This window comes from Cannabis sativa, chromosome 6 (assembly GCF_029168945.1).
Source record: "Cannabis sativa cultivar Pink pepper isolate KNU-18-1 chromosome 6, ASM2916894v1, whole genome shotgun sequence".
NCBI lineage: Eukaryota > Viridiplantae > Streptophyta > Magnoliopsida > Rosales > Cannabaceae > Cannabis > Cannabis sativa.
This window is the reverse complement of record NC_083606.1, coordinates 20,056,900-20,065,125: the sequence shown is the minus strand read 5'-3', so window position 1 is coordinate 20,065,125 and position 8,226 is coordinate 20,056,900.

Here is an 8,226-nt window from a genome sequence, read left to right as displayed (position 1 = left end):
TTTCGAAATTTTTTTTATTTTATTTTAATTTTTCAAAAATAAATATTTTATTTAATTAATTAATTATTTCGAAATTAATTATTTAATTTAAAATTAAATAAATCCTACATCCAACTATCCAGCTAACATTGTTGCAGGAGTATGTGTTTTAGCTTGTTTGTAAGTTTTCAAAACCTATTATTACTTGATTGCAAATAGCCATGGTTACTTTTTGCCAGATCTAATGATCTGATGGCTCCCTTGGTCAAGTTAATAATTCGTAACAGGTATATTTACAATCTTCTTTCATCTGTGTATGACCTAGCAACATGATAGGACCCATCCAAAGTGTGCCTGTGTGAGCCTATGTGTTTAATTTTATTATAGATGCATATAGGTTGCTGTTGCTAAAATAAATTATCATAGTTCTTAATAGAATTTATTTAGGCCCATTTAGTTTTTGGGCCTATTCAATTAATAACAGTTGTTCTTATTAAGGTTAAATCCTCTCTTTTGGGCCTTGTGTGAGAGTTGGGAGCCATAGTAGTGGGTACGGCATACTGAACCCAGCACCCCCTCACATGAACCACTCCAATTGTGAAGGCCCATTTGCCTGATTTGAATAACTGTACTAGGTTAATTAAACTAGTTTAACCTAATAAAATTGATTAGCAACATAATTAATTTCATTTATTTTGAAATTAATTTAAGAAAATTATAGTTTAAAGAATTTTTTATTCTAAGCTAAACTATATGTATTTTCTTGTATTTAATTAAATATAGAATTATAATCATCTAGATTCTTTCTGGAGCTTAATTTAAATTTTTCATTAAATATTCCTATTTAAGTTGATATTTAGTTATCTTCAACTAACCAACTTAAATCTGAATATCTTTTGGATTTAAAATTTCAAAATTAAGTTGAGGAATTTTAGGCATTGGTTATTAAGATTCTTTAGATATTTTTTAAGTTAATATCTTTTCGAATATTAACTTAAAATGGAATATTTTCAAATTAAGTGGTTACAACTTAATTTTTGATATTTAATTAAATTTAAATTTGAAAATATTTAAGTTCTAGATTTTTTCTAATACAACTTAAATTAGATATTTTTTCAAATTTTGTGGAAAAGATACTTAGTCAAATAAGATATTTTCTAGATAGTTATTTCTAGACTACTTATTATTTCTAATATTAAATAGGAAAATATTATACATTGTGAAATTAATTATTTAAATAATTAATTTTGGTACAATTTCTTTTAAGTATATTTTTCCTAGTATTAAACTAGAGATTAATAATTAAGCGTTCTCTACACTTAATTATTTAATTTCTTGAATTTAATACATTTAATTAATTTGAAAATTAAATATCTAAGTTGATTTTCATCATGATACTTAAATATTTCTTTTTCATGACACTTAATTAAATAGAAAATTATTTTTAGTTGAAATTTTTTTTTAACTAAATTTAAATAATTTTAAAAATATATTTTTTCTTTATTTTATTAATCAAATTTTGAAATTGCATTTCTTAAATGCTAGAATTTCGAATATTATTTGAAAAATAGATTAAAGTTGTAAATTATTTATTTTAATTTTGGACCAACTTAAATCACTGATTTTTTCATTTATTGATTAATTTAAAATAAATTGAATTAAAGTATATTATTAGAAATTGAATTAATTAGTCAAAGAAAAATCTAGATAGATGATAGTTTTGCTTGAAGTATTTTTCTAGTGTATTTAATTAAATAGAAAATTAATATTTAAGTTGATTTTCATTATCATACTTGAATATTTGAAATTTTTCTTATATATATTTAATTAAATAGGAAAATTATATTTTTTGTTGTAAATTAATTTTATTAATTAATTTTGGGCCAACATTAAAATTAGAATAATTTTTCCAAGATTAATTTTTTATTTTAACATGCATTTTCGAAAATTGTATCCTTGAATACTTTAATTTTTCGAAATGCAATATATATTTATAGAAAATTAAATTTGAGTTGTAAATTAATTTAAATTAATTTTGTAACAACTTAAATATTTTTTCTAAATATTTATTGGAAATTATTACTAAGACGGAAATAATTCATGTTATTTTCATAACCATCTAAGTAAAATTTATAAATATTAAATTAAAATTTATATTTAGAATTTTTTTCTTTCTAAATTGGAAATTTTAATTAAATAAATATATATTTAAAATAAATAGAATAAATAAACAGAATCAAAGAAAATACAACTCTCTTTAAATAATGAGCTTTATTATTAAGACATTCGATCTCCATTGTGGGTTTTACACCGCGTTTGTTTTAGTGAGTAATCCTCCCTAATGGAGGAACGTTCATTAGCAATTTCGCACCGTTTAACCTCGCATGATAAGTAGTTTGTAAGTGTTTTGTATGGTATGGATCACCCTAATGGTGGCGACCATACTTGACTTGCAAATTATGAAACAATGGTGGAAGCTCATAAGATAGAATTGCCTTGACTCTCGCCTAAACGGGACAACGCTGAATTCCAATCTCGATCGAATAAAAGGTTGCTAGAATGGTTATCATTTTAGATGAGCTGACAACTCTATTCAATGGATGATGCTTTGACTCTCGCCTAAACGGGACACTGTATCAGTTTGTTGAAAAACCTTGGAAATTATTTAGGATTGTATGTTTTAGTATTTTCACTTGTCATTCCTACTTGCTATATGCTTATAATTTCTGAATTGTGTATGAATTTATATTGAACCATGTTATTTTCTGTTATTAAGTTGTAGTTTAATTTCGAATCTTCATTGTTGGTCTAACATGTTTGTTTTTCTAATGAGATAAATCCCTAATGGATTTTCACCATTAGACATACATAATAGTGTAAGATCTCGAAAGATAAATATTGTATATGCAACATCTAGCTGTTCATCAATTGATGACACCTTAGACTAGTATTTTTACAATATGAAACAAGAAGATTACATAAATAAGATTACTTTGTCTTTCGCTAATCGAAGCATCGTTGGATTCTTATTTATAAACGAAATTATCCTAATTCCTCTTAGCTTATTCATTTCGAATTAGCTCAATTATATATCATTGGATGAATGGTCAATATCATTTCATGTCATTATATTTTCTCTTAAGAAATTAAATGATGCATATGATTATAATCCCGAAATTCTATTCCCAATTGATATAAATCCTCAATCTTAGAAATCTCCTACTTGTATGGGCAAATCAGACTTAGAGTTATATTAGTAGTGGTGGTCCAAGATAGAATTACTCATTATATTTGGTATAAATTTAAGTCTTTGACTTTAATTTTAGATTCCAAACAGAAATTTTCTTATATTTCTAATTCCAGGATGCAATACAGTTACACCTTCACAAGGGTTTAATATCCATCTTCTATTAATGGATTCAAACTGTATGGAATATGAGTTTGGTATTCTGTGACCAGGATTCACTTGCACTATTCTAAGAACTCTTTGATGTAACTATACCTAAGTCATCAAAAGACTCAACCACATTTTTATTAATCTATGGCATTTGTATCTTGTTCATAGTGGTTTTGACAAGATCAATCTCTGCAAAGAGTTAATATGCCTATATCCACTTAAAGTAGTCATCTCATTCGCAGATGGATGTACATTCAGGGGTGGATATGAGTTTTATCGTTGTATTCTTAAAACGATCACTCTAGATTATACCTTTTAGCAAGAAATTTGAAATGTTTGAAAATTTTCATTAATTTCTAGCAATGATTAAAACCATTAAGGTAAGTGGTTAAAGATCTTGCGAACTGATAGGGGTGGAGAAATAGTTAGTAGATATGCAGTTCAAAGATCATTAATTTGATTTTTGAATTATATCAAAACTTACCTCCCCAGAAATTTCGAGTTGCATGTTGATGATTAGTTACTAGTCGTTGCCTAATTCCTTCTATGGTAATACAATTTAAGAATGATGTAATGGTTGGGTACTTAATGTAAATCATTACTAGATTCATGAATGACCTAATCAAAATCTTAAGAAAAGCTAGAACTGTTAACCATGGTTTGTTAGCTATTCTAAGTGATTAGGGGTGGACCATCCCATTGTCAATAGATAAGAAAGTGTTTGTTCAAACAAATACTACTTTTCTAAGATAATGACTAAGTCTTAAAACAAGTAGCAAATAAAGGAGATATTTTTCTTGATTCCAAAAGTATTCTATCATCTTATATAACATATGATGATCCCACTGCCTCTGTTGTCTTGTCACAACCGAAGATATCAATACCATTTAGTTTTCTTCGACATAATTCACGGTACCTCGTCGTAGTGGGAGAGTTTCTAGGAACTCACCTTCTTATGACTTGGGAGACACTAGTGATTAAAATGCATTGTGAGTTTAAACAAGTAATGGATTGTCAAGATAAGAAACTAAGAAGTAAGCCAATAGAACTATGGTTTAATCCATTCACATGGAATAACCTAAAGTTTTCTATTACAAGGACATAAAAGGAAATTTTCATTTATAAGTCTATTCAATGGACTTAAACAAACTTCCTGTTCCTAGTATTATAGGTTTGAGTTTATCTAAACCTATGGCTTATGGTATACCTGGTAATTACTTACTCTAATGCAAGCAACTTACTTTAGTAAGATGCTGAAGCATTTTCTTTCTAATGGCAATCTATAGAAGCTCCTCGACTTCTAGGCATAGATTTTATTTATCTAAGGAAAAGTCTCAACTATTCCAGAAAAGATAAAGCCATGAAAGAATTTCTTAAATCAACAGTGAGAGGTCTTAGATATGCTTTTGTATGCCTTAGACCAGACACCTGCTGTTGAGTGGGAGTAATGAGTAGGTATCAGATTAATCCAGGAAAAGAACATTAGAAGACAATCAAGTAAATCCTAAGATTAAGAAGAGGAACTATATGTTAGTCTATAAGGGTGTGTTTAAAACTCTTAGACTACACCATATCAGATTTTGAAATTTGCATTTGTGCTAGTAAATCTTTCTGATAAGATGGTGGTTACTCTGGGGGTGGAATAGTGATTTTGGAGAAGTGTAAAAACCTATCTGAAGTCTCTAGGTCTACCAGAGAGACCGAATGTTAAAGCTGCAGGAAAGGTACTTATTCAGTCTAAGGAAAGTTCTATACATCTTTGGCACCATTCCAAATTGCCTTAAACTACTCGTGTTAATTTCCTGATTAACCAAAAGTAGTTGCCAAAGGTATAGAATCCAGTATCCCAAGAGAGTAGACATATAGAGAGGAATTTCACATTATCAATGATTTTGTGATTACGGAAGAGTAATGGTGGAGAAAAAGTTGTGGTTAATTCAATTTTTCAGATCCTATTACGAGGAGTTTACTACTACTACACTTGATTTGCATATCGAGGTGTTGAGATTATTTGAAACGCACTTTTTGTTTTATATTAGTGCAAGTGGGAGTTTGTTGGGTTTTATGCCTTAAATAAAACTCATTTCAATATAATCAGATTTACTTATTAATATAGATCAGAAATAACATTTAATGTTGCATGGTTCACATGATTTATTTCATGATTATATGTACATAATGTATAAATTCATCTGAAACCCTTTTCACATACTTAATCCTGTTTATTGTGCCGTCAACACATTGGAAAGTAAACATGACTATGTGAATAAAGTTTCCTAGATTTATCAGACATAGGGTTTTACTAATATGATAATCTACAACAGAGTTTACTTGCATTTGGAGAAGTGCTATGTTCTTTCCAGAGCATCGGTTAAAGTAAAGCTCAGGTTGGATGCATGGAGTATGCATCAGAAGGGACCGATATTGAACTTTGACTTAGATTTATTAAACTTACCGTAATATCTATTCAAGTCAATATCGCCTAGTTGATCCTAGATCAAATGATCTTAATCCTGATATGATTAGGCTCAATCTCGAGAGGCTATTCGTGTTCTTTGATTTGTTAGTTAAGCCTACTTTTAGGTCAGGGTGATACGTACATTTTGGGAACACGGTAGTGCAATTGAGTGGGAGCGCTATCATAAACATGGAATCTATAGCTTCTATCTGGCGAATAGTAAGAAAAGGATGATCTCCTTCGAGCTTGACCAAACGAACATAAATGGTGGAGTACTCATTTCACATAAGCTGAAATATCATTTATACGGGGTCAAGTGTTTTAAGGAATAAATACATTGTAGGGTGTAACGGTAATTTAATCCCTTTACAGTGTAGATCATTCATATAGAGGATCAGTGATCACATTAGGATTATAACAATGGATAACTAATGATGTGTCTATATGGTGGAACATATAGAGCATTCTATATACTGAGAGTGCAATTCTAAGTTCTATGCGTGGATTCAACGAAGAATTAATAAGTTAGTGAATTTTAGTGCTAAATTCTTGATCTACTTATTGGAAGCTCGGTTATATAGACCCATGGTCCCCGCACTAGTTGAGATAATATTGCTTGTAAGACTCATATAATTGGTTTTGATTAATCAATTATAATTCTCAAATTAGACTATGTCTATTTGTGAAATTTTCACTAAGTAAGGGCGAAATTGTAAAGAAAGAGTTTTAGGGGCATATTTGTTAATTATGATACTTTGTATGGTTCAATTAATAAATATGATAAATGACAATATTATTTAATAATTATTTATAGTTATTAAATAGTTAGAATTGGCATTTAAATGGTTGAATTAGAAAATTGGCGTTTTTGAGAAAATCAGATGCAGAAAAGATAAAACTGCAAAATTGCAAAAAGTGAGGCCCAAATCCACTATGTAGGGCCGGCCACTTTTGTAGGGTTTTTTCCTCTGATATTTTCATTATTTTAATGCCAAATAATTCAAACCTAACCCTAGTGGAATGCTATAAATAGATAGTGAAGGCTTCAGGAAATTTACACTAAATTTCTACACTTTTCTTCTGACACTTCTGATTCAGAAAAACCTGAGCCTTCTCTCTTCCTATCTTTAGCAGCCACTTCCCTCTTCTTTTCTTCTTCAATATTTTGAAATCCTTAGTGTATGAGTAGTGCCCACACACAGCAAGTGATACCTCAATCATAGTGAGGAAGATCGTGAAGAAAGACTTTCAGCAAGAAGGAGGTTTCAGCATCAAAGATTCAGAGAAAGAGATCCAGGTTCAGATATTGATAATGCTCGCTACGTAAAGGAATCAAGGGCTAGATATCTGAACGGAAGGAGTCATATTATTCCGCTGCACCCAATGTAAGGTTTCCTAAACTTTATATGTGTTTATTTCATCGTTTTAGAAAGTTCATATTTAGGATGTTAATAAACATACTTGTGAGTAGATCTAAGATCCTGGTAAAATAATTTCCAACATGCATAGCCCGCGAAAGTCCATCAATAGAGTAACCAAGCCCAGTTAGACCCAGAAGCACGCATCCAAGTCCACAAAGAAACCTCTGGGTCGAATGACTAATGAAGTTCAGCTCAGTGTACATCATTGATCAAAATGAATAGAAATCGATCTTGGAAGACGTCATCAATCTGAGTGCACGATCCAATTGGGGTAATCGTGAATCCGTGGTGAGAATTCAAATAATCGTTGAGTCGATTAGGCTTAAACCAACTCCAATTATTTTCCCGCCTTTAACATAGATCATATAAATTAGTGGAATTGAGTAAAAAAAAAAGGTCAATTCTCTCTCTAACTCAAATCTTTTCATTTTCCTTCTCACTAGAACTCTTTCTGACTTGAGCATTGGAGAATCTTGTACAGGAAATTTCATTGATCTTTGATAAGTCCAAGCCGAAGATGATAGAAGAAACTCAAAGAAGAGGAGAATAGAGGATCACAGCTTGCCTAGTTTTAGCAAGTCTCTACTATGAAAATTTTTTACATCAACAATTGGTGCTATTCGTGGAAACTTCTTCGATCTTGATTGAGATAAGTCGTAAAACTCGATCAGAAGATTGTGTGAAATCGTCGAACAAAACTCAAAGATTCAAACAAAAAGCACCATTCAGCCAACTAACAAATAATGGAGTCGACATCACGGAAACTTTCGCTCAAATGGAAAAACCTAGGGCTGAAACACAGGCTATAATCGCACCAATGAACATAAGGAAAGTGACAAAAATTACTAAGATGGACAAAATAAAAACTGAAAACAAAGAAATTTGTGTCAACACTCAAATCGATCAGTAAAAGTTCCCCTCGATCCATCCACAAACGCGAGACGTAGAGAATTTAGAGGCCACCAACGCCA